Genomic DNA, 18,549 nt, shown 5'->3' on the forward strand with positions numbered 1-18,549 from the left:
GAAACCAGTTAATTCATCTTATCTCAAATTTACACTGCCCTTTTGAACTAATTTTAAGTGTAATCAAGAAGATAGTTGGAAAGCAAAAATCCAGTGGACCTCCCACTGTCCCGGATCATGGGTTCCAGTTTTAGCCTAGTCTTCTCTCATGCAGACTGATATCAGCCAAGACTGTGGCACTCTTGGAAGGCGGCTGTTGGGTTGCCAATGATCAGAGACATTGCCACAATGCTATGAGAATGCAGGGTGGGAAATGAAAAATATCGCCTAGGAGGCAAGGCAGCCAATTCTCAGGACATCTGTGAGATACCCGAGGGGAATCCCAGAACTATTTGGGAAGAATGTTTGGAGAGGCTTGAGTTTGAAAAGAGCAGAGGGCTGAGACAGAGGAATACCCTTATTGTCACTTTACTCTTACTGCTTTAGAATATATGACCTTAGAAAAATTTGTTCTAGGTAGAAAGTATATTTTAGTCAACTTATCATAATCCAGGTGTATTAGTTTCCTATGGCTGCTATAGCAAATTTCCACAAACTTGAAGGGTTAGAACAACAGCACTTTTTTTCTCTGAGGTTCAGGATGCCGGAAGTCTGAACTCAGTGTCACAGGGCAGTGGGGCCTCACTCCCCCATCGGCTCTGGTGGAGACTCTTCCTTATGTCTTCTGGCCTCTGTGGCTCCTTGGGGTCTAATCACTGAAGGCTCTGCTCCTAATTCACATCATCTTCTCCTCTTTTGTCTGTGTCAACTCTCCCTCTGTTTCTCTCTTTTATGGACACTTGTGAATGGAGTTAGGGCCCATTTGGATAATCCAGGAGAATCCCCCCATATCAATATCCTTAATTTAATTCCATCTGCAATGATTCCTTTTTCTTGTGAGATAACATTTGTAAGTTTCAGGGAAAAGGACCTGAAGACATTGGGTGGCTATTAACCAGGTAAGAGAGGGTAATAGCAATGACTAATTAAAAAGAAGTAAAAGGGGAAATCATAGGCCACTAACTTCAATTTCCATTCCTTTTCTTAATTTCCTATTTTTAAAATTGTATTTTCATCATCATCATTATCTCAGGCCACCCTCTCCACTTAATTTAGTTTCATCATTCTAACAAATATTTTCCACCCTGGCTACATATAAGAATCACCTGGGCACTTTTATAATACTACAGATACTCAGGCCCAACCTTAAGCTAATCAAAATAGAATCTCTGGGACTAGGGCCTGGTATCAACATTTTTAAAAGCTTCTTAGGTGATTCCAACATGAGGCCAAGGTTAAGATTTACTTCAGTAAAGGGGAACAAATTATGGTTGGTTTATGGGCCTGTGTCATATCAGGGAAACCACTGGCTTTGAAACTGAAGTTTGAATCTTGTCTGACATTAACTAGCTATGGGACCTCAGACAAGACACTCTGGTGCCCAGATTTATTGTAAGTTAATATAGATATATATATGTGTATGTGTGTGTATATATATGCATATGTATATATATGCATATATTTATAATATACTTAACATGTATGCATATTCATTTATAATATAAATATGGATAATGTTTGTTAAATGAATGTCAGGAACTATGCGAAATGTAACACCATGGTAAATGATAGTGATAAAATGAAGAGGGAAGCAAATATGAATCCTGCCCATGTGCAACTTATACTATAGTGGAGAAAAAGACATTAATCAAATTAAGTCTCCCAAAATGTGATACTGAGGCAAAACAGTGCTATAAAACTCTATAATGCTATTGGTAGTGTTTTTACTCAGTCAAAAACATTCTGAAAAGCTCCTCTAAAGAAGTGATAAACACTGTGATAAAGAGCTGAGATCAGAAGGATAAGCAGGAGTTATTAAAGGAATGTGAAGAAGGAAAAACACTCTGGGAAAAGGGACAGGTGTATGCAAAACCCAGACTGTGAGAGAGCACGGTGAGGTCATGGTCTGGAGGTAAGCCAGGGACCAGTTGAGAGAGTGCAGTGACATGTGGGACAGGACCAGCCTGGGCAGGAGTTCAGAGGAAGTTCATGCAGGGACTCCTAAGCCATATTAAGGAATTCTGCCTATCAGGGATAGTCAGGAAATGAGGGTGATATGTTACCTTGGGACTTGGAGAGAGGCCAGAGTGGATGCAAATAAATGAGTGAGTGTGCTATTAGTGTAGTCAAGTAAAGGATGGTAGTAGCTTTCATCAGAGTGATGATAACAGGGAAAGGAATGGGTAGATTAAAGAAATAGGCAATAAAACTCACAGTGAGGAAGAGTGTGAGGGAAACCAGTGAAGACTCCTACATTTCTGACTTGTACAATTGGGTGAATCGTGAGCCCTTTACTGTGATGGAAAACTCTGGAAGAGAGTCAAGTTCAGAGAGGAGGATCAGGAGATTTGGTTTTGACCTTGTTTACTTTGACATTTCTATGAGTTACTTAAGAGGAATCACAAGATGGCATTTGGGTAGGCAGGTCTGTAGTTAAGAAAAGAAGCTTAGGCTGAAGATAAGTATTTGGGAGTCCTGTGAAAATGGCAGTAATTAAAGCAGCAGCTATAAATGAGATTTCTCAGGGACAGAACACTGGGTGAGAAGATATGAGAAATCAAGGCTGAGTGCTGAAGAACTCCTGGTCCAGGCAGGAAGAGACAAACTTGAAAATTTGACAAAGATTATCAGAGCAGTAGGAAAAGAATCTGGAGAGTATTTATCAAGCAATCCCCCCAAAGATAACCATACTTACAAGGGTGTACTCAAGAAATGTGGATGTTGATTGTAAGTGAGGTAAGATGAAGACTAGGAAAAATCCACAGCCTTTAATGACATGGAGGTCACTGGTGATCTGTGGAAGAACACTACCAGGGAATAAATAAGCAGAAAATTAGATTGAAAATTATTGAACAATGCATGGGAAATAAGAAATTAAAACACAGGGTATAGATGAGTGTTTTGAGAAATATGGTTGTGAAAAGAGAGTACATTATCAAATGACATTGAAAGTTTGAGGGATTTTTGCTTTACTTTCTGTTTGTGTGTCTTAATGGGACAGACTGAGATCATTTAATAACTGTGAAAAGGAATTACATGGGAAGAAGAGGTTGAATTATAAGAGTGACAGTGTATGTTCCTGAGAAGGAACTAGATTGGTCTTGGATAGGAGCTAGTTCTCCTTATCTAAAATAGGAGAGAGAATAGAATGGAGGCAGATGACGTAAGTTTACGTGCTTGGTCTCAAGAAAATGGACATGTTTCTATCTTAGAGTTTCTATTTTCTTTTTTTTTTTTTTTTTAAGATTTTATTCATTTATTTTGACAGAGAGAGAAGAAACACAGCGAGAGAGGGAACACAAGCAGGGGGAGTGGGAGAAGGAGAAGCAGGCTTCCCGCAGAGCAGGGAGCCTGATGCGGGGCTCGATCCCAGGACCCTGGGATCATGACCTGAGCCGAAGGCAGACGCTTAATGACTGAGCCACCCAGGCATCCCTAGAGTTTCTATTTTCTTTACAAATTCATCTACTGAATGGGTGGTGGAAAGACAATGATCAGAATTTTGAGAAGAGGGGAAGATTTGCAATAGGCTTGTGAGAGTTTAGAAGGAGAGACTGAATTAACCAGACAAACACAATAGGATTTCTAGGTATAATGAAGGTCTCAAGTAAGGTTGCTGTTTTTTCAGAAGTTCCAATCTTGTATTGTGTCATTTCCTCAAAAGCTCAGCTGTTCAGGGCAGAGTTGAACTCATGTAGGGTTGGAGGGGGAAAGGAAGTTGGGGATGTACAAGAATATTAGTTACACAACACAACAGACTAGATCCTCTATAAAACCAACAATCTTAGCAACTCATTCTCTCCTCACACTGTTCATGCTTATTTCAGACTTTCCCCTCCCCTCAAAGTTCTAATCTTTTGCTTCCTTCCACTACCTGCTCAGAAGATGAAAGCCCTTCCTACTTTCTAGAGAAAGTAGAAGCTGTCTGAGAGAAATTTCCCATTTCCCTGAGACCAAACACTAAAGTTAGTGATTACCACGGAATGTGAACTTCATAACGAGGAGAGTGGAGAAATGAGAGGCACTGATGGATTGGAGTTCCCATTCTCCACTTAATTTTTACATAAATATTTATAACCTCGTCAAATTTCTATAAATTCTTTTTAATATAAATATTCTAGTGCCTTATATAATTAGAAAATTCCTCTATGATCATTTCCACTTCTTTTATTTAATCTTTCACTGACTTCTTGTAATGAATTTTCATGGTGAATAAAGAATGCTTTCAAATAGCCACCACATATGTGTAGTTTGGACCCCTCTCATGTCATGTCCAGTGGTCATGAGAGTGGCTGCTGCTTAGCTCACATGTTTAAAGGATGATGCTACTGAGGTTTGTTTAGTGTCTCTCCTCCCTGGCTTCAAACTGACCTCTCCCCTCCTCCTCTACTCAACTTTCTCACAAAAGGAGATCATTAGTCTCGCAAGGTGGATGGAGTAGAGTGGAGGAAACGTGACCACAAACACATCAATGGTATGGAAAGAAAATGCACTTCTCATGCTTTCTTGATGGGCTGTTCTTTACAAAAGCATCAACTATCTTCATAAATGGGTTTAGTGTTTGCGAAGTGCCTTCATATCTGTTATCTGCCAATTTTTGGAGGTAAAGAACATTATTACCTCCATTTTTCAGATGTGAGATCTGAGATTCAGTGATGTCAAGGGGCTTACCATCAAAGCAGTTGTATTAACCATGTCTTTATTTTCTGTATTGCTGATGCTCTGACATCTGGGGCCTTGCTGACCTTGGAGGGCCCCTCCCAGGGATCAACAATTCCTAGAGGTAGGAAACAACTCACTTGTGAGTGTGCTCTTCAGATACAAACCGGCCTATCCAGGCCCACCCCAAGTATCACCTCTCTCAGGCTCTCACACTCTGAGCTACCATCCACTGGCCCTAATCACCCCAGGGCCAGGTACTAGACTACTAAGGACAGCCCCTATGCTCCAGGTCCTGTTGAAATTGTTCAAACTAGCCAATCATGAGTTTGCTTACCTTGCCTCTCCTCAGTTCCTTCCTGGGCAAACCACAATGAAGGATCCTGCCCACAGCTCTTCCCTCTCCTTCTACCTCCTTACCAACCTCGATGATTCCCAGTGTGGCTCCTCCTGGTGTGTCATGCCTCTCCTCTCAGGAACTATGAGTAATAAGGTTTCTTTTCTTTCTTTTTTTTTTTTAAAGACTTTATTTATTTGAGAGAGAGAGTGAGCTCACAGGAACAGGGGGGAGGGGCAAAGGGAGAGGGAGAAGCAGATTCCCCACTGAGCGCTCAGCCAGGGAGCCAGACCCAGGGCTTGATCCCAGGATCATGACCCGAGCCGAAGGCAGACACTTAACTGACTGAGCCACCCAGGTGCCCCAATAAAGTATCTTTTTAATGGCTGTTGTCTCCTGATCTGTTGGCTTTGCAATACCTCAGATTTTTTTATTAATGCACTCTATTTCACAAAAGTAGTTTCACTTGATGGGGCACCTGGGTGGCTCAGTTGGTTAAGTGACTGCCTTCGGCTCAGGTCATGATCCTGGAGTCCCGGGATCGAGTCCCACATCGGGCTCCCTGCTCGGCGGGGAGTCTGTTTCTCCCTCTGACCCTCCTCCCTCTCATGCTCTCTGTCTCTCATTCTCTCTGTCTCAAATAAATAAATAAAATCTTAAAAAAAAAAAAAAAAAGACAAGAGATGACAATTGTTGGCAAGGATGTAGAGAAAAGGAAACCTTTGTATGCTGTTGGGAATATAAGTTGGTACAGCTATTATGAAAAACAGTATGGAGATTCCTAAAAAACTAAAAATAGAACTACCATATGATCCTGCAATCCCACCTCTGGGCATATATCCAAAGGAAATGGAATCAGGGAAGATTCCCGTACCTTGATATCTGCAATCTCATGTTCACTGCAGCATTATTCACAATAGTCAAGATACGGAAACATTCTAACAACATTATGTGAATGGATAAAGAAAATGTGTGATATATATACCATATACATACACGTCTATGTACCTATACATATGTGTGTGAAATGGAATAGTAGTCAATATAAAAAAGAAGGAGGGGCGCCTGGGTGACTCAGTCGTTAAGTGTCTGTCTTCAGCTCAGGTCATGATCCCAGGGTCCTGGGATCGAGCCCCACATCAGGCCCCCTGCTTGGTGGGAGGCCTGCTTCTCCCTCTCCCTCTGTCCCTGCTTGTGTTCCCTCTCTCGCTGTGTCTCTTTCTGTCAAATAAATAAATAAAATCTTTAAAAAAAAAAAAAGAAGGAAATCCTGCCACTTGAGACAACATGGATGAACCTGGAGGACACCATACTAAGTGGGTTAAGACAGACAAAGACAAATACTGTATTCTCACTTTTAAAAAAAAGCTGAGGGCGCCTGGGTGGCTCAATTGGTTAAGCGACTGCCTTCAGCTCAGGTCATGATCCTGGAGTCCCTGGATCGAGTCCCGCATCGGGCTCCCTGCTCGGCAGGGAGCCTGCTTCTCCCTCTGACCCTCCCCCCTCTCATGCTGTTTCTCTCTCGCTCGTTCTCTAATAAATAAATAAATAAATAAAATCTTTAAAAAAAAAAAAAGTAGTTTCACTTGAAAGTTGTGAAAGCCAGATTTAGAATCCAGGTTTGGATTCTTCCCATTTTACCACTCTACTGCACTGTGGATAGTGGAGCAAAAAAATCACATCTACTATTAATTGAATTCATTCATACATTAAATATGTATATTTGGAACACCCATAACATGCTAGGCAATTGCAAGCACGGGGTATATTTATTGATAAAATAAATTATAATAAGAGTGCCTCAGTGGTTCAATTGGTTAAGCATCCGACTCTTGATTTCAGCTCAGGTCATAATCTGGGGATCATGGAATCAAGCCCCAGGTCTGGCTCTGCATTCAGCATGGAGTCTGCTTGGGATTCTCTCTCTCCCCTCCTCCCTCCCCCCCACTCATGTGTGTGCCCAGCTCTCTCTCTCAAATAAACAAAATCTTTAAAAAATAAATTATAGGGGCACCTGGGTGGCTCAGTCGTTAAGCGTCTGCCTTCGGCTCAGGTCATAGTCCCAGGGTCCTGGGATTGAGCCCTGCATCGGGCTCCCTGCTCTGCGGGAAGTCTGCTTCTCCCTCTCCCACTCCCCCTGCTTGTATTCCCTCTCTCACTGTGTCTCTCTCTGTCAAATAAATAAAATCTTTAAAAAAAAATAAAATAAAAAAATAAAAAATAAATTATAATAGACAAAGTGGGCAGACAAAAAAAACAAGTAAATACACATATAGATATATAATTACAAATCGTGACAAGTGCTATAGTGACAAGGAATGCTCTAATGTATTGTCTACTTCAGATTGGAGGTCAGAAGAGATTTTCTGAGGAGGTAATATTTGAACTATGACCTGAAGGAAATGAAGGATCCAGCTAAGTAAATAGCTCAAAAGGCTTAGACAGGAATGATCTTGGTTTCCAAGAGAATGGAAAGAAAACCACAGTAGATACAACATAGGAGAGAATGGCACAATGTGAAATTGAAGAAAGAAGGAAAAGTCAGGTTATTTCAAGATTTTGTGAGCTATGGAGTTTGAATTGTTTTGCCAGAATAATGGAAAACTATTGAACGGTTTTAAGCAAGGGAGTGTGACATGATTCCTTTCCTGTGTATAAAATTCACTTTGGCAGCTGTGGAGAATGGATACAGAGTGGATAAGAATAAAATTATTTTAATAGATCAGAAAAAGAAATGTGTGGCTAGGTCTAGGGTGATGGCTGTAAAGATGGAGAGAACCAGGCAGGCTTAAGATATATTTTGGTGATGGATTGATTATATGTATAAGGGTGAAGTGAGGAAATCAAAAGAGCAACTTGAAGGGTTTCCTTAAGTAATTAGTCAGATGCTGCTGCCGTCATGTGCTCTGATGGAGAAGACAGAGAGAGGAACGTGTGTGTGTGTTTGCGTTTATGCACGTAATAGGGATGGATGAGGTGGAAATTGAGAATCCTGTTTTAAAAACACATGTCAAGTTTGACATGCCTCTGAACTCTTTCACTGGAATCATAATAGATGGTTGCCTATGAATCTGCATTTCAGATATCAGAAGGCTGAGCTGAAGATATGTTTAGGAAGAAAATGCACAGAATTAGCATTTCACAATGCTAAAAGAATGAGTTGATCTGGGGCCATATTTATAAGAGAAATAGAAAGGTCCACAACTGGTTTCTGAAAAGCTGTAACATTTATAGGTTAAGGGCAAAGTCCTAGAAAACGATAATCAGAAATGGGCAAAGAAAAATGAAACCAAAACATGTGGACCACTTTGTAAGGTAGGAATTATCAGTATTTAGTAGGTTCAGAAGCTAATCGGCTAGCAAGTGGTAGAATTGAGATTCAAGCTCAATTTGTCTGATTTCGACATTTCTATTCTGATTGCTCTATCAGCTTTCTTTCTGAAAACAGTGATAATAATTGAGCATCACATATTCTCAATGTTTTCTAAACTGACCAGTTGTAAGTGTCTCCTGGAATTCTTATTGAAGAGCAGATTATAAAATCCCTCTCTTTCTGATTAAAGAAAATTCCTGTTTTTATCCTGAAGCTAAGTATAGTTTGATATAAAAGTTAAAGAAGATAATGTAGTTTGATCCAAACTCGCTAGAATCAGAGTAGTTAAATGACCTGCCCAAGGTCACACAGTTAAAAAGAGTTGGCATTTGAACTCAGGACCACTTGTCTTCAAAGTTCTACTTTACTGCTAAACCTCCCCAGTATGAATAAAAACACTAATCAGTTCCCATGAACTCCCTTGACTCTGCTGAAAACCCATCTAACCTCCTTTAGATTATATATTTTTTTCTATTAAGTATTTATTTATTTATTTATTTATAATTATTATGTTATGTTAATCACCATACATTACATCATTAGTTTTTGATGTAGTGTTCCATGATTCATTGTTTGCATATAACACCCAGTGCTCCATGCAGAACGTGCCCTCCTTAATACCCATCACCGGGCTAACTATCCCCCCACCCCCCTCCCCTCTAGAACCCTCAGTTTGTTATTCAGAGTCCATAGTCTCTCATGGTTCGTCTCTCCCTCCAATTTCCCCCCCTCATTTTTCCCCTCCTACTTTCTTCTTCTACTTCTTCTTCTTCTTCTTCTTCTTCTTCTTCTTCTTCTTCTTCTTCTTCTTCTTCTTCTTCTTCTTCCTCTTCTTCTTCTTCTTCTTCTTCTTCTTCTTCTTTTAACATATAATGTATTATTTGTTTCAGAGGTACAGGGCGCCTGGGTGGCTCAGTTGGTTGGGCGACTGCTTTCGGCTCAGGTCATGATCCTGGAGTCCCAGGATCGAGTCCTGCATTGGGCTCCCTGCTCAGTGGGGTGTCTGCTTCTCCCTCTGACCCTCTTCCCTCTCGTGCTCTCTGTCTCTCATTCTCTCAGATAAATAAATAAAATCTTAAAAAAAAAAAAGAGGTACAGATCTGTGCTATGGTGATCTATTAAGTTTTAATTTTGATGATTTTCCCCTTCCTTTGGATGCCTATAGTATTTATTATCACTAATGTTAAATCATCACTCAACGTAGGTTCCTTTTTGTTGCTGTATTCTGTCTCCCTTGGATTGTAAATTCCTTATGGTCATAACTTACATTCTGTGGCAAAGTCTCCTAGCTAACCACCAAAATCCATTTTCTTTTTCTCCCTAGTTACTGAAACTAAATTCTCAACTGCCCTTGCAGTTAAGTGTGACTTTGAAACAAAGTTCTTGCTAATGGAGTAGAAGTTTAATATGCCTCTTTCAGGCCTAAGCCATAATAATTTCCATGAGAGCTCCACCATGATCATCCCCCTTTCTATGTGCCCAGATGGTCATAACCAGTGTTAAATGTGGTGGAGTCAGTGCTAGCCTGGTACCCTGAGAGACTGCATGGAGCATAACTCCCTGCCAACCTGAGATGCTCTATAATGTATGTGATTTATACAGTTTATTACTGGTTAAGGCTTTGAAACAAAACAAAGTAGATCTGAAATTATAAGATATATACAACAAGAATAATATTTTTATAAAGCAGTTTGGGGAAAAATAAAATTAAACTATAGAATCAACCAACCAACCAACAACAACAACAAAAAAAGATTTTTAGGTTTCAATGACATTACTTAGAGAAATAATTAGAGTAAGATATAGAGAAAGCAATGGAGGAAATGCTTTTGTTTTTTCTTTGAATTATAAAGTGTGTTAAATTAATAGGGAAGAAGTTAGAAAAAGAATAAACAATTTTTTTTCTGTTGACTATCAGCTAAAACCTGATTTAACTGAAAGAGTGATTATTTTGATTTGTATTATGTATTGTGTTATGAAAGTGATAAGTGATCAAGTTGACTATTAGAAATTAATGTGACTAGTATATACATCATCCCATGTGTAATTTGTGAGATCTCAGGAAGTGGTTGAGGGAAAGAGAGATCCAAAGATTCTTTGATCCTCCAGTTCTGATCTATTACTTCTTTATAGGCAAATATCTCCTGGGACCTACAGGTAACTGGATACAAGTGAGACCTTAGACTGTTAAGGGAAGGCCCCACCAGAAGCACTTGTTCACAGCTTTCTTATCCAAAGGTGGATGAGTATCTGCATCCTTCTGTCAGGAACCACAGGACCAAAGGTGGTTGGATTCTAGGGAGAGCTTTATCCACATATAGCTGAGGGTCTCTGGGGGAAGATTGACAATGGACACATACATGATCTCTCTGGACCCCAAGTGTCCAGAGAAGCAAAATGGACAAGCTAAATCCTTTTTCTCTTGGAAATTGAGACAATAATTAATTGCCTGAAGTTGGAGAAAATTCTTCTAGGTAGTTCAGCAAGGAGGTGGCTACCTACTTGTTTTTAAACTGCTAGCCCTGTAGAAGGACATACAAGTATGTTTTCCCCTATTTGTAGGAATACCACCACTCAGGAAACTTTTATAATCCAAACTGATATCTAATGACTGGCAAAGAAAGAGGAAGAAAAAGTTGATTGCATAGTATCCAGAGTAGTAATGCAGCTGCTGAAAAAGACCACAATCTGAATAAGAAACTAACAAGAATGCTTAGGTAGAACCTTAAGGGAAGCAATCATACATGCATATAAATGCTTCTCTTGACTTATTCTTAGAAATCCTTGAGTTGTCCATGAGAATATTTGAATTTTGAATGTTTAGGTCAATAATCAGACTCTTAATATAAGCATATACATAATCACATGGAAAACTATCTTAAAAGAGAGTACAGCTACATGATTTTAGTGCCTGTATTTTCATTTGTATTTATGATCATGATGAAACTTTTAATGAATTAATTTAGTATCACTTGCTAGTAAGAAGAAACTAAAGAGGTAGGTCTAATAATATTTAATGATTCACTTAATGAATTCCATATGAAAAAGGTTTTGCGATAAATGGGAAACATTTTTAAAAATGAGTCATCAAATGATGCAACATAGAATAGACAGATCAAACCCAAATGATTCTGTACAAATTCCTATTCAATACAATATTCACATTGTAAATGGTAATGTAGATACAACAAAGTATTGTACATAACATTAAATTATTATTTATTTGATTTTTATTGGTTTTGTAGCTGTTGTTATTTTGTAAATTTTAAGTTTATATATAGTTGCATAAGAATTAAGAACATAAGCTTAGTTTTATGTCTGTATATATTTAACTGATTTATACCAACAATAGAAGTCTACTATATTTTTCCCTTTGGAGGAGATGTCTATATACTCAGACTTGAGAAATATTGCTTTATATATGTGTATATATATTGTGTATAAAATATATATATATTTAATGTATTTTTATTTCTCATCCTCAGTTCAAAATATCATTTTCTATTTTATATTCATATAATATCTTACTTAATATATTTCCTAAATTGCATTTTCATATATTTAATCTGTAGGCTGTAGATACTTTTTACTTACAGATAAAGCAAAAAAAAAAAAAGGTAATCATTTATTGATTTCTAGATCCCAGGATTCAGAATTGTGATGTCAAATCAATATATCATGTGGCTGTGAGCTTTTCTTCCATGTCCAGACACACTGTCACTTGTTCCAACAACCCATAATACAATGGGCTATTCAAGAAGCTGAAAAGCATTTTCCAGAGTCCAGCTACTGTGGGATCAAAACATCTCAGTCACCACCAAGTTTGTGATTGTTTACAAAACAAGTGGAAAGGTAATTCTTTAGAGATGAGGTTTACTGTCATCTATTCAAATAAAAAATATCAGGAGAATATTATATTTCAATTTGAGGTGAAAGAAAGGCAAGCAGTGCTTAAAATGACATCTTTAATAGAACTTGTTATTCTCATGCCTACATTAGTAATTATAAAATGTAGTTTCTGAATTCTTTATTAGAGCTTAAAGGAATGATATTAGGTGCTTGTTTTCCATTCTTACTTGTATTTCTGTTCTTGGCCTCTCCCCCCACCCCCAAAGAGTTCATAAATAACAGGAACAATTGAGGAAGTTTCTTCCTGAATCATAATCAAGATTTAAATGTGGCTCTGAAGCAGACCTAATCCTGTGGCAATGATTCTGCAAATGTGTCCTTTACAAGATACTTACCTTTATTGAGACCAGCTGGGAGGGGAAGGAAAGCATAATTTTGACCAATTCAGAGAGCATAATTGTAGGATTATATCCTAATATCTTGCTCATCAAACACTGGCCCACTGAATGTTAGATTGACAGGAAGCAATAAATGCTCTTTTTAAGAAATACTTTTGAGTGGTTTCCATAACTGACCTGAAAATGGAATTCCTAAAAACAACAGCAAAGAAATCATTTCAAAGAAGCACATCCGAGCTGTCACTCCAGCTCTCAAAAGCTCGATTCTCTGTTGACAACATTAACTCAGGCCATCTGTAACTTGTTCCTATCTCTTCCCAGTCTCATCTGGCCACTTAATATGTCTTGAGTCTTTGGTGTGTATAAAAAAATTGATACATTTTGATTCAGCTGATGGAGCATAAGATTGCTCTTACAGATATATTGCAAGTTTTCAAAAAAAAAATTTATGGGACTTTAACAGAATGGAAGACACTATAAATTTTACACAATGAATGAAACATGTTTTCTCAGCTCTTTTCATTCTGTAGAAAATTATGTATCACCCATTTCAGATGGTGCCCACACTTCACTCATCTGTTTGATAGCTGGTTTCATTTAGCTATTGGGGAAGGGAGAAAGGAGAGCAGAAGCTCCACTCATTTGTTCATCTTTCAGAAGAAAATTTGAGACACTTACAATAGCAATTTAGTACCTTTTTTTTTCTTTATATGAAGTTCGACTTATGACTTCAAGTAAGAACTCCATCAGAACCCAGCAATTCACAGGGACTTATCCTTGGGCACTTTTTGATTGCCATCTACTTAGAGTAAATAAGTGGACACTTCCAGGAAATCTATTTCCTTTCAGTGCTATAAGAATCACACCATATTTTGAGATAAAGAGGAATATTGTGGGAAATATAAACTATAGTGACAAGGAAGAATTGCTTAATTTAGTAGAGAAGAAAGATTCTTCTTCAAAAATGTAAAAGTAGACAATGTATTGTTCCAGGGTGGTTTCAGTTTCATTTATATGCAGCTTTCAAATGGAATTATTTGAAAAAGAATTAAAATAGGAGGCTAGTCTCTCATATCTTGAATGAGCTATTTCTGAATTCTTTTCCTGCAGGAATTTTTCTTATTTAATCCTACCTGACTTGCCTCACTTTCATGGTCATAATACCAATCAAGATATGATCATTCACTCTTGTTGAGTCCCTGCTGAATGAGTTACTTGCTTTCTGAGGATTTTTGCCTGATTTCTTCCACTATATCGACAGCTCTTTGAAGATCAGTATGCTGTTTTTTGATTGTCCCTAATCTGTTTAGCCCCTCTTTGCATGCCGAAGAATTCACAAAATATTAGGGCATGATCACCTGGATTGTCTTTACAGGTAGCTTTTGTCCTGTTGTGCACATCCAGTGCTGCTTAAAAGTAGCTACTGCACAGTCCTCATTGTCTTTCACCCCAGTTTCTGTTCATGATGGTGGAGTATGTCCCCTTGGTTATAGGCAATAGTGCATGGCCAACTGGCATTTTCTTGAACCAATGCCTGTGTGTTATCAAATGAGGAAATTTGGTCTTTGTGAAATGTCGAGAGCACCTTAGGATCATGATACATGAATCAGAGAAGCAGCTCTGCCTATCTCCCTACCACCCATCAGGTAACACTGTGAAGCATTTGATGGTAAAAATGGAACAATCTTTGTACATGCTGGGTGGGTCCCCGAAGGTTAAAAAGAAAACCACCTGAAAAGTAGCTCCCATGAGGTGTATTCTGGACTTGATACCAGCTTCTTTCTTATTTAGATAAGACATTTTGATTTGGGGCAATTTAATAGGGAAATGATAAACTTGCTACTCTTTCAGGGAAATGTCAGAGGGGAATTTTGATTTGGGTATGGGAATTTGAAATGCTCAGGAGGAAAGCAAAGCTCTTATAGAACAGTAACTACTTATTAGGTGACATGAGGATCTAGAAATGAGATGGGTTACAAGTGGCTGAAAGTATTTGCCCTATTCTCTTCCTTTATTGCTTATTGGATTTACTTATTGTGATCATTAATTTTATATGTCAAATTGACTGGGACACAGGGTGCCCAGATGATCTGCTAACTGTTATTTCTGGGTGTGTCCAGGAGGCTGTTTCCAAGTGAAATTAGCATTTGAATCAGTAGATTGAATAAAGCAAATTGCCCTCCCCAGGGTGGGTGGACATCATCTAATCCCCTGAGAGTGTGAATAGAACACAAAGGTGGAGGAAGGATTCACTCTTTGCCTGACTAGTTGAGCTAGGACATTGATTTTCTCTTGCTCTTGATGCTGCTGGTTCTTGAGCCTTCAAACTCAGACTGGAATCTATACCACGGGCTCTCTGGCTCTCAGGTCTTCTTTTTTTTTTTTTTTAAAGATTTTATTTATTTATTTGAGAGAGACAATGAGATAGAGAGAGCATGAGAAGGGGGAGGGTCAGAGGGAGAAGCAGACTCCCTGCTGAGCAGGGAGCCCGATGCGGGACTCGATCCCGGGACTCCAGGATCATGACCTGAGCTGAAGGCAGTCGCTTAACCAACTGACCCACCAAGGTGCCCTCAGGTCTTCTTAATATACCACCTGCTTTCCTGGGTTTTTATTTTGTAGACAACAGAGTGTGAGACTTGAAAAGCTCCATAATCACATGAGCCAAATCAGTGTGTGTGTGTGTGTGTATGTGTGTATTTTACTGGTTGTGTTGTACCCTAACTACCACCCTTCCATGGCAAATATGAGACAATGCTTATCTTCCTTCCAAATTTAAAATCAAGAGCACTTTTTAATTCTCAATTCTTGGGATATAAATATAAAATATGCTTAAGCCAGAGAGAATATATTGGAGCAAAATCATTCTCAAGGACATAATGAATGAAATAAGGACTCAAATGATTACTTGACTGAGAACTGGGATAAACTTTGATATACTCCCGGCTCTGTTTCTAACTAGAGGTGTAAATGTGGTGATGTCTCCTCCTCTTTCTGGGTTTTAGATAGCTTATCTTCAGATGAGGAGGCTGGACTGTATCAGTCATTCTCAGCTTGGGGCAGTTTTGCTCTCAGGAGACTGTTGGCAATGTCTGCAGACACTTTGGTTGTCACAAGTGAGAGTGATGGTGATGTTACCAGATGATCTATCATAGCTGCTGACTCAGGAAACAAACAGATGAGCCCTGGTGCTTTCGTGGCCAACTGCTCCATCCTGGAGAATCATGAGGGGGCTGAACAAATCCAGAGCATGGCTCCTGTCTGGGTTGGCTAGCTCTGTTGCCAAACAAACTTGGATAAACTTGTTGCAAGAGAAGCCAGTAATTCAAGAGATGAGGGTTTGGAAAAGAGAAAGGGAGAAATTTATTTTGGGTGTTGGCAGCTGGGGGAGGTGGTAGGCTCAAGCCATAACAACCACCCTTTCTGCCTGTAAGATGGACAACTAGAGTAGTATAGAGAGAGGTTGGGGAATGCATGATTGTGGGTGAGGGTATTGGTATGTGTTCAGCCCAAGATCACAGATAGGGAAGGGGATGTGTGTGGTGTAGTCTTCTGGGTATTCCGTTGTTATCAGAGTTTTTGTGGTCTGGTGGTTGGAATGTTCCAGTCATTGTCAATGCCTCCAGAAAGTACAATAAGAAATACTGTTGGGATTTATAGTTGAGCAAGAGGGCCTGCTGGCGTCTCATGGGTAAAGCCTAACAATGCTGCTAAATATCCTATAATGCACAAGACAGCTTCCCACAACAGAATTATCCAGCTCCAAACATCAATAGTGTTAATGTTGAAAACCCCTGGTTTAGATTCTTTCTCTTGCAGTCCTCATCTTTATGAATCTATCAATCTGCTCTCATTGTATCAGTTAAAGTATTTGAACTTTGAAGGTTATTTTTTTAAATAAAAAGAGCAAATCATGGTGCATAATTAATATGAAAGAAAATTTTACTAGTAAGAAATATAGTCTCATTTATGAAATACTCCCCTGGATGTATTAATTTGAAGGATAGTTTCAATACCAACCACGTTCTCCCATTGATCTCTATACACACAACTTTTTAGTAAAACTATATTAAGGAGGGGACTGAATTCTCTTTGTCTTAAAGCTATTTTTGTATTTGTTACTGGTGACAAAATCTGTCGGAGAAAAGTTGAAGAGAAGTAGAGAGAGGCTCAAAATGATTAATGGTCTGAAAATCCCCTTGCTTGAAAATCTTTTCCACACTGCCTCTAACTGAGATATCCAGTTTGATTAGCAAGCTCTTCCTTGGAAATACAGACGAATCCTGAGAACGAACGGACATCACTGTCTGTTAGTATGAATCTCCTTAATCATAACGATGCCTAAGGACTCAAGAGTTTTGTTTGGAAATAAGGAAATTTGGAGGTGGTGCCTGCATGGATGAGACTTTGAGAATGTGACTCTCTGGTGGACAGGAAAGAGAAGGTATTGGAATAGAGGGTGATGGGAGGAGGGAGAATGGAAGAACACTTGGTCTTTGTGTTTCTGCTTCTGGGAATCACCCACTAGGTGTGAGTGCCTTAGGAAAGACAAAGAGGAAGAAACCCCCAAATTCTCAGTTTGGACATCCCTTCTTCACAGCACATTTCTCTAGTTGTGTCCACCGTTATGTTCCAGAGAAGAAAAGGGGAAAGAAATGTCCCATGGATTCTTCATTTCTTTCCTTTTCTTTTTTTGTTTATATTAGTAGTAGAGTTTCATTTTCAGAGGGCCTTTGAAAAGGTTATTCAGGAATGCAGGAGGTTTATTTTTGAATTTATGTAACAATCAAAGGTGACTTACCTGTCCTTCAGTCAGCTTAGTGAGTCCCCTGACTTCCTTGAGCTTATGGGTCATTATCCTAAGCTCATGGGAGTATGGGAGTATTGTTTTCACCTCAGGATTCACCTGTAAATATATATATTTTCTTAAAATATAATATTAATGATTTTATATATTATGTATAATTTATTTATAATTATTAATAATTATGCTATAGTTTTTATAATAATTGTAATTATACTGTAATTTTATATACATATATATATACTTTAACAAGTAAAATTCTAATCAGAACGAGGTCAAGTGGGCATTGCTTTGATTGCCTGGAGCAGATCTACTGGTACCCAGCTGGTAGGATGAGCTGGCCTCCCATTTCAACAGTTTCTAGTTTTTGTCCTCCACAAAGGCACATCCTCTATTCTATCAGGCAGTAGATATACTTCTGAACTCCTATCCCTTTTGAAACTTACACTAAGGTGTCAATGACCTATGGGCTTTCAGTTTCCTTTCTATGGCATCTAGAGTTATATTTAATAGCAGGCAAAATTAAAAGAAATTAGGGCATGAGTTAAAATTGTTGAATTTCAGATATTAAGAATGGATAGTTGAGATATAAGGGGCTTTTCAAGGCTCCTATTGAAGACTTTTTGTTCCTAAGTTTAGCTAACCAGCAAGTCTTTCTTTTCCCTTTCTGTTCCAGAGACTTCTAGCTCTGTATCCCATAAAAAATACAGATCTACTATACCTAATCTGAAACCTCAGAGCCTGATGTTTTTCAGAATTCATTTTTTTTGAAAGATAATACAATGAATAGGGGGAACACAGAGGATTTGTAGGGCAGTGACACTGCTGTGCATGATACGTTCATGGTGGATGCCTGTTATTATATGTTTGTCCAAACAAATAGAATGTACAACACCAGGAGTGAACCCTAATGAAACTGTGGACTTTGGGCAATAATGATGTGTCAATGCAAGTTCATTGATTATAATAAATTACCACTCTGGTGCTAGATGTTGATGATAGGGGAGGCTACATGTGTGAGGGGATAGGGAATATATGGAAAATCTCTACCTTCTTCTCAATTTTGCCATGAACCTAAAACTACTCTAAA

At 38.6% G+C, this 18,549-nt stretch overlaps 1 long non-coding RNA gene across 1 annotated transcript in view; it reads left to right on the top strand.

The window, feature by feature from the left end:
- Positions 1–18,549, top strand: part of LOC129046182 (uncharacterized) — a 479,920-nt gene that overhangs the window by 357,851 nt on the left and 103,520 nt on the right. The window contains exon 4 of the long non-coding RNA XR_010407143.1: positions 12,048–12,260. This is a non-coding gene — a long non-coding RNA (uncharacterized LOC129046182). The remainder of the gene's footprint in view (positions 1–12,047; positions 12,261–18,549) is intronic.

Source organism: Mirounga angustirostris, unplaced genomic scaffold, assembly GCF_029215605.1.
Source record: "Mirounga angustirostris isolate CCGP_5_RB_7025 unplaced genomic scaffold, mMirAng1.0.hap1 SCAF_14, whole genome shotgun sequence".
Classification (NCBI taxonomy): domain Eukaryota; kingdom Metazoa; phylum Chordata; class Mammalia; order Carnivora; family Phocidae; genus Mirounga; species Mirounga angustirostris.